Raw genomic sequence first — 7540 nt, forward strand, 5'->3', positions numbered from 1 at the left:
AAGAAGAGGCAAGTTCGGTCACGATGAAGAAAAATCAAGGCGTACCCCTTTTAACAATAGGGAGCAGCTCGAGGCTGCAAAGAGGTAAGCAGGGGTAAGAAGAAACCGGCATCTGCTTCCATGGTTACAGGCCAACTATGAGAACCTAGCTTTTCAAGGGAGTCTGTTCTCAGGCTCCCTCACGGGGTATGCCATGCATTATAAGCAAAGGCAGGTTGAGCTGAAATCCACATAGTTATTTCAGAGTAAAATGATACGGAGTAGCACATGGCTGGCAGAAAAAAAAGTCACATGACTGTTAAGAACCTGACTTGGGCTATTTCAGAATAGAATTTTTTCCCCCTTTATCTCTGCTTAAATAAAGACAGTAAATTTGTATAAAACAAACAGCGATGGTGAACATGATTTTCATTTCTCAGGTTCTTATGTGAGAAGAGGTCAAGGGTCAAGGTAATACCCACCCCCCGTGGCAGGACCATGTACAGTCTTGTTACTGTAGCTTTATTATGGATATCATTTAGAAATATTTCCCTTTTTTGCCGGACTATGACACTGAATGTATGTTCTTGTGAGTCTCTCTCTCTCTCTGACCTGATTCCTTCTGATTTCCTGCCCTGGATTTCCCCATGTTTATGTTCATTTCTGTGGTTAGCTCCCATGAGGAGGGGTAGGAGATTTGGTGAGAAACTTCTTTGGCGTGGTGTTACTGTTCTAAGCAAGTGTGTGGTTTCCTCTGGCTTTTGAAATATTCAAAATTCAAATCTACATCAAAACCATTGGCCTCCGACAATAGTTCTGTTTCTGATTCATGCATTTATATTTTATTCTGTGGCTTGCTACATCAGTGAATCTATAAATTCAAATAAAAAAGTTTTTTCCCCTTTCTGTGAGATATTTAGTTATTAAGTTGGATCCTGTGATGTGACATACTAACAGCTGATCTATTTGAATAAAAAGTTGACAGATATAAAAAGAGCAAATTCTGTATTATTGAGGATAGTTCTACTATATTAGCTACACAAAATGCAGATATATGTGTAATTAACATAGATAAGACATCCCTCTAACAATGTACCATAACTAAATATTGGAAGAACTCATGTTTGTTACCTTCGTGATATACAGTTAACTATAGATCTTCCATGCAATCTATCTTTTGAGTAATTTTTGTTTGCAAATATATTGTTAAGAGTTGAAAAAGAAAGGAATGCTCCAAAGATCAAGGGATAAAACACCTTTCCTTAAACTTATTTTTCAGAAGCTTTGTATATTACTAAAAATGAGCACTATATGTCTGGTGGTATGGAGATATTCATTTTAAATACTCACCTTGAAGGAAAATTATGTTGGAGCTTTATAAAGGCAATTAAGTGTTGGTGACCATGATAGCCACAATTTAATGCTCTCAACTGAGAAATCAGAAGATAATGTTTTGTCATGTTCCTCCATACTGATGCCGTGTTTTGAGCTAGGTTCATGGCTAAACATATGCATGAGGTTTTATTTCTTTCAGTGTGTTGAGATACATTAATTTCTATGCATGGATGGTGAGAAAAGCGTTTGGGGTAAAAAAAGTGAACTACTCTGGTGTCACTATTTTACTATAGTAATTCATACACTGTTATAAGTAATGAACATATTATCTAAACGAATGTTCTAGTTTTTTTAAAAAATAATTTACTTACTGCTAAGAGAATTCAACATCAGAGTTTCTTTGATATAACAACAGATCATACTTGCTGGCAAAGGTCAAGTGCCAGTTATTTCTTCAGTGGAAAAATCTACCTGTCAATTCTCCAAAGGAAAACAAAACAATAGCAAATGCACTAAGGTTTACATATTGCATGATAATTTGTAAATTGTAGTTAAAAAATGAGACTATTCCATGAAATCTATTGCAAAATAGATAGCTGGATTTTTTTTTTCCAGTTAACATTTAGCCATTAGCCTTGCTCTTTTGTTTTTCAAAACATACTCAGTTTTATGAATATTTATGTGTGAACATAAATTACTCTAACTTGCTAAATGTGGATATATGTAAACACTTGGAGCCATTGTCATAGAATCAGATTGATAGTTATTAAAACGCTATTATTTTAACACATTAATATGCAGATAGGACACTTCATACTGAGTATTTAGGAGAGAAATGACAGCTTCTTTCCTTAAAAAAAAAAAAAAGATTCTCTATCTCTGAAGTATATAGCTCAGTATTATATACATACTACATGTAGTTTGCAAGAAAAACTCCACTCATATGACAATATGTATTGGATTTAAATATTTCTGAGAATTAAATTTTAGAATAAATAATGCATTTTGCCTTCCTTACTGCAAAATAAAAAAATACTAGATTTTCCTTACCTGAAGGATCATTTAAAATAAGAATAATGAAATTTACTAGTGCTTTGAATATAGTAGATGCTCAATAAAATATCTCTCTAGCACTAATGAAACAATTATCTAAAAATAATCCAGTTTCATAAAACACAGGAAAGAATTTCCTCTACTTACTCATATATTTCTTTTCACCTTTTTTGTTATGATCTATCTATACAAACGAGTACTTTTTGTCAGTAACCTATGATTACGAATGCCTGCTATGTGTCCAGTGAGACTAGAAGTGTATAGCCGGAGCCACATTCCCAAAATGAGATTCTTAAAAGCACTATTATTCTAAAAGATGTTACTTTGCTTTCTGGGACAGAAAAAAAAAAAAAGTCCTGGAATCCAATACATATGAGAGAGATGCTATATTAAACAAGGTTAGATGGATTGCTTATATGCAATACTTTCTGGAATGCAATCAAAAAACTAATGCATATATTGTATCCCTAAGAGGGGTATATTTTCCAAAGTTATTTAATTTTTTCATGAATACTTATTGACTTATATGTATGTATATATTTAATCCAACTTCCCCGTAAAATATTTATTAATTTAATATGGCCTAATTTCAGTGATATGCTGATGCTGGCTAAAACCAGCTTGGCTGAGCTAATTGTAATAATTCCTTTCTAAATTTCATCTTAAAGAGATATCTTCCTCTTTGCTTGAAATCAGCTATACCAAGAGTACTTGCACCATAGAAATCTGCAAGTACTGCAAATCAGGGCCTTTTTTTCCTTTTTCTTAGAAGCTGTCATTAAACATCCACAAGCACACTGCTGCCTAATTTCCCCTCTGAATCCATCTTTGTAGGTAAATCATAACTACTAACAGGTCAATAAGTTTAGAAGTGTTCTATTCATCAACCTGTCTAAAATACAAAACTATTTAAATTATGTAGATTAGACAAAAGACAGGACAGCTGTGGAAAATACTGGATGTTCTAAATTTTCCTTAAATATTTAGCTTTTACATCAGGAAGTCAAATAATTTATCTTTCTGACTTTTTTAATTTACCTGAATAAACATCTATGATTATTCCTTTATCTCCTTTCTAACAAAATATTTATTTACTCTGGTACATAATTGTCAATTAATTTTTAAGTGAGTGACAACAGGGTTCTGGAAATCTCCAGACATCTTTTATTTTTTAAAAGACTTTATTTATTTATTCATGAGAGACACAGAGAGAGGCAAAGACATAGGCAGAGGGAGAAGCAGGCTCCCCGTGGGGAGCCCGATGCAAGACTCAGTCCCAGGACCCCAGGATCATGACCTGACCTGAATCGAAGGCAGACGCTCAACCACTGAGCCACCCAGGCGTCCCTCCAGATTTCTTTTAAATGGGTCTCCAACTTCTACTCACTTCATTACCCGTGAATTTTTAAAAAATCAAGATGAGGTATTTTTGAAGTAATTTATACTTTGGAATTGCATCTCATCTAATTTTAGACATTTTATCAGTAGTATTAGCCCGCTTGACCTCTTGGATGAGATTATTATGAGGAAAGCAAAGATGAAAAATCTAAGTGGAAAAACTGAAATACACACTTTTGACAGACATGGTGCTTAATTACCATTTGATCTTTTACTTACCAAATTACTTTGGGTGGGTTATAGGTAAAATCTCTAAATATCAGTGGATTATAAGAATAAATATTTAGTGAGATAATAAATTTATTTTATAGATAAAATATACATATTTATAATTATATAAATGTAAATTTTATATATTAAAATTATATATTTATATTTATGTATAAATATATATTTGAAATATCTAAAATATATTTTATATTTATATGAACATATAATAAATTCATATAAATATATTTATATAAGTAAATTATAATTATCCATGAATGGGTTATTTCTTGGCCTTTTTGCTTGAAGAAATGAGTTCTATAGTGACATGCTTTCAAGTACGTCTGTGATCTAGTTTGTGACAATACATGGGATGACTTACGTTTCTAATTATATTATGATTCTAATATACCTTCCTGATCACATGTTTGCACCTCAAACACTGCACTTCAGCTTATATGGCCCTCAAATTAGTTCATTAATCTGTCTATTTTTAGTACAAATATTGTGTCCAAAAATACTTTGAAGTTCCAAACATGATTAATACATGACCTCTGCCGTTTTTGGAGCTCATAGTCAAGTGTGAGAAGAAAGACCAGCTTAAATGTACTGTCATCATGAGAGAAAACCATTCAAATATAACTTTATCTACCTTAATATACACATTGCAAATCCAAGAATTCTCCAAGTCTAATCCCAAAATCTCATATACTTTCTGTATTTGACTCAGCACATAATAGGTGTTGGTACATCACAGAGAGTTCCATATCTACAATTATGAACAGTATAGTCAAGATGGCATGGACATGATTCTTAGTATAGACCTAAGGAAAAAGTGAAGACAGATAAATTATAGAAACTAGCTGTATACCCTATTTATGAATGCAGGGAAGCAGTTCACATAAAATAAAAATTCTCAAAGAATACTTCACGATTTTCATAAGATAAACATAATCAGTTCTAAACCCAATGTAAATTGTCACAAGCATTCAACTTAGACAACATTGTGTTGTGTATATGTGTGACACACGTGTTTGAATATTCCTTGAATAAGATGTTTCTAATAGTTGGAAAAATATTTGAACATACTAATATTATGCTTCTGAGAACTCTAAAGCCAATCAAAAGTTGTAAGAGGTTTTACTTTGTCATTATATCAACGATCTTGAACGTAATACATAATTGTAGTCCTGGAAAATTCTCCTTCCTATGCCACATAACTTGAAACTCTTCTTTCTTTCAAAGAGTACTTCAGAATTTTGAAAAATAATATTAAGGCAAAATATTTGCACATGAAGGATCTTATGTGACTATTTGATGTAAGGTCTTTAAATGAAAACACTTTTGATTTTTGATAGATAATTTATAAGCACTATATTTATACATTTATAAGTACTCTTGTTTTTCAACTTTTTAATGTATATTTTTTATTGGAGTTCGATTTACCAACATAGAGTATAACACCCAGTGCTCATCCCATCAAGTGCCCCCCTCAGTGCCCGTCACTTGCCTCCCTTTCCACTACCCCTTGTTCGTTTCCCAGAGTTAGGAGTCTCTCATATTTTGTCACCCTCTCTGATATTTCCCCTCATTTTCTCTCCTTTCCTCTATAATCCCTTTCACTATTTTTTATATTCCTTGTATGAGTGAAACCATATAATGATTGTCCTCCAAATGACTTACTTCACTCAGCATAATACCCTCCAGTTCCATCCACATAGAAGCAAATGGTGGGTATTCATCATTTCTAATAGCTGAGTAATGTTTTTCAACTTTAGAAACGAAAATAGTCTTTTTTAAATGTTTTTTTAAGAAGCTCTCTTGCCTTTTGATAACACAAAAGTTCTTTTAAATTTGTCTCTGGAAAAGTTAGTCTTTCTAGACCTAGCTCAACTATCCTCTCTTTTGTGAAATATTTCCTTCTCTCTGCAACAGCTTTGTTTCCTACCCTTCTGTCTTTCTTACCCACTCACTTTCTCTTCCCATCTGTTTACATTTTACTAAGTTAAAAAAAATAATAAAAGTAGATGGCAGTGGACAAATTGAAAAATATATGCGGGAATCTTCACAGTAGGGAGCTGTAGCGACTGACTATGAAATTTGGCTCTGAACTTTCAACTACTTTTTAAGAAATGTTTTGTCTGAAGCTTAAAAAAATGCAAAGTAAAAACAGTCTCTCACCCTTCTGAAAGGGGAAATGAACTTCCTACCTCTGCTCATTCTTTTATCTAAAGTATGAGATATATATGTTTATAATAAGCCATGTTTAGATTCCATTATTGCCTTGGTTTCCAAAAATTATTGTTTATTATTACTAATGAAAGGTCACCAAAAGCAATTTCCCTTAATTTGTGTGTCACAATCCTGCTATTTTTGTTGAGCATGATATCCATTCTACTTAGTTGTTTTGTTTTTTGTGTGTATGAGTGTGTGTATGTGTAAGAACTCTCTGAGGTTAACATCTGTCAGCATTTTATTTTTATAGATGGATGCCAACTATTGTGCTTGCTATATTGTAAATATATTGCTGTATTTATGTTCCCATTCTTTTTTTTCCTCAAAGACATGATTGAATCTTTAATATGTCCAACACACTGCTCAGTTTTGCTTTAATTAAAAAGAAGCTTGTTCCTTTAAATATTTCTTTTCTTTAAGGGGTATATCCATTGGCCTAAACTATATTCCTTTCTAATTTATATTTATTATCATATATCTTACCTAAATCATATGTATATGAATAATAGTCAATATTATTAAATAAAAGTAACATATCTATATGATGTTTCTTCTATTGCTATATACATAGCAATATATGTGGGTGCATATGTACATATATATATTTCATACATATGTTATATATGTGGTGTCATATATGGTATCATATCATGGTGTATATCATATACCATGCTCTATCTATTCATCTGCCTATGAAAGCAGACAGATTTGTATCCGGTTTTGTATCAGGTAAACAGTTAATTTTGATGCTTCATATCATCTAGAGATATTGTTAGTATTCATAGTCTGATTCAGGCATCTGGGATAGAGTGGGAGATTTGCGTTTCTGATGAGACCTCAGGGGTGACATATGCTGCTGTCTGTGGAGCACAGTTAGAATGTCAAAGACTAAAGAACTAAGGAGTTCAAGTTCTGACTTTGCCCTTGATTCTGATCTTGACCTAGAGACTTTTTCCTCTTGATCTTTTTCCTTACCTATTAAATGAGTGGAATCATATTTCCCTTGCCTTTTCACGGAACTGTTCTGTGGTTTAAATTAAATTAATTAAGAAAATACTTTCTAACAAAAAAGCACAAGAGGGGATAATACAGATAGCTATTTCCTCTTATCCTTTGAATAGTATATCTTGTGCCCTAATTTCTGTTGGTGTTTGCCCATTTAGCTTGAAATGATGGACCCGGCTTTAATGTTATCTTTCAATAGTTCTGTGTCCTCATTTACCCACTTTTTGTTCAACCGTTAATTTATTCATTCAACAGGTATTTCTTGAGTAGCTACTGTGTGCCATGCATGGTGCCAACTTCTGAAAATATGATTGGCTTCTTTTACTTC

The sequence above is a fragment of the Canis lupus genome, chromosome 30, assembly GCF_048164855.1.
Source record: "Canis lupus baileyi chromosome 30, mCanLup2.hap1, whole genome shotgun sequence".
NCBI lineage: Eukaryota > Metazoa > Chordata > Mammalia > Carnivora > Canidae > Canis > Canis lupus.